The sequence below is a fragment of the Anoplophora glabripennis genome, unplaced genomic scaffold (assembly GCF_000390285.2).
Source record: "Anoplophora glabripennis isolate ALB-LARVAE unplaced genomic scaffold, Agla_2.0 scaffold194, whole genome shotgun sequence".
NCBI lineage: Eukaryota > Metazoa > Arthropoda > Insecta > Coleoptera > Cerambycidae > Anoplophora > Anoplophora glabripennis.
Window position 1 is genome coordinate 396,858 of NW_019416622.1, and position 2,413 is coordinate 399,270.

The following is a 2,413-nucleotide window of genomic DNA, read 5'->3' on the forward strand; positions in this document are numbered from 1 at the left end:
AGTTTTAAACACCATGTACATTTAATAAACTCTACCTAACATTAATCAAGGAATTCAAAAACGCAATAATATTCAGGGTGTTCCTTTTAAAATAACAAAGTTATGTAGCGTCCACGCGAAGTGGACACTATGTCAAACTAAAAATATTTTCTTTACATGGCCCACATGATTCCAGACAACTTTTATTAAAATTATTTTTTTTTATAAATTTAACACTTGCAGAGTTACAGAAGAATCCCACTTAGGTGGAACACCCTGTATATACATATAGTGCATTTCAGAATGAATTGCTTAATCTTAAAAAATGATTTCGGTTGATCAAAATAAAAAAACGACATTTACGACAACGAAATGACATTTAATTAAAGGTAAAAGTTCAGCGACCAATGGCAGAAATGTAAGTAGTCAGCTTGACAAAGAATACAAAAAATTGGATGCCACTGGATGTTTTTGAAATTAAATCACTATTTCTAATTCCTTGTTGCGCCCTAATAAAGAAGATTTCTTCGAATTTATTTGACAAATGAATCATTTTTGACCCTTTTTTATTTTCATTACCATTTCTACGAAAATACTATTTTAAGAATATATGTACATTTATATATTATAATCACCCAATTTCTATATGGAATCATTAGCATAGACATTTTGTATGTGCCATTTTCAGAGATATTTTAGAAAATTTGATTTTCTTTCAATTTATCTGTAAAATTAGTTTCCAGTTTCCTTCATAGGTTTCATTCTTTTCTTATTTTGAACACCCAACTTCATATTTTAAGTTTGTCTAGCTTAGACATCTTTTATCAAAAAAAATATATTGTAACGAATTGGAAGTGTACACAAAGAATCACGAATGAAAAATTACCTGACCGAACTTTGGATCATATATAAAAATTAACTATTATTATAGCAACAACAAAATAGTATAAAATTGTTAATATAAAGATTCTGAATATAAAACTAGTAACAATTAAGGATATCACATAGTATAAAATTAATAATTTTAATTTAATTCACAAGTACAAAATAAATTTTTCAAAAAACTGCATGACATCGACACTTGTTAACACTCAGTACATTGAGAAAACAGAATTTAAACCTAGAGTGACGTATATCAAATAAAAGCTCAAAATCTATAGATGAATCTGGTATACATATCCTGGGAAGACGAGTAACTGCATAGAAGATATCTCAATTGAACTTAAGTCATAATATGAAAATTTTATTAATTGTCAAATTAAATTATAATTTTCACAAATGTCAAAACTAAAGTTGGCTTTACAAGTACCTGGAGATGACCTATAAAAAAAAATAAAATAAGGAATATTTTAATAATTAGTTATAGAATTGTATATTAAAATAAAAGGACATTTGTAAAAAATGTATTAGTTATAAGGAGTGTAGTGAAAAAGTGTTGTTAAAAAAGGACATCCAAGGACTGAAAATTCTGTGAAGGGACCTTAAGCAAAAATAGGACCAGAATAATCCAGAAAGGATGAAAAACAAAAGTTTATTGATTGGTTACGGCTTGGGTTTTTGGAGAATGCAGAGTAGAGAGGCAGCTCCAAGAAATTTAAATTTGTACAAGAAAGAAATAGTCAAGTAAGAAAATTAAACTTACCAGAAAAGTTAAAAGTTTGTTTGTTCTCAAAACCACAAGAAAGAAATTTGCCATCAAAAAGAAAATTTCCGTTACCAGTTGTAAGCAGTCCATAGAGGTTTCCAGTGGCCCCATAAATGGTATGCAGGACATCTACGTAGTTTCCAACAAGGAAAAATTCAAGTTAGCAAATACCAGGTACCTAAAATAAAAATAAAGTGCACTATAAACAAAACAGATAGCTATAACCTATAAATAATACTTTTCTATCGCATCAAACCTAAGAAAAAGGATGCAGAATAAACTATAGAACTTACCTGAATAAAAATAAATACAAGCCAAACAATCATATTTCTAAAAACTTCACAAAATCCACGAGCTCGAACCAATTTATCAATAGGGACAGCCATGTTTAATTAGAGTTGAATTTTCTGTCAGTAAACAAGAAATTATGCCCCTGTAAGATAGGCAAAATGCAATACAAAGAGACGTATTCAAAATTGAATAGTTTAAATTAATTGCTAATAAAGTAAAATTCTTCTTGAATTAAAAACAATCCTTGTATTGTATTTAATTTTATTAGATTAGAAAAGACAACAAAATTAATAAAATATTCTTTATTATTGTTAAGGAAGATATTCACAATTTGAGTTACAAGTTGCAAGTTTTAAGTCAACCCACAAAATTTTTGGAATAAAGATTGTATTAAAGTTTAATCTCTATTTTTTTTGGTGTATTGCATTGTACTTGTTTGTGTATTAAAATCAATAGAACCTACTCCTGAGATCACTAACAATAAAACAAGCATCTAAC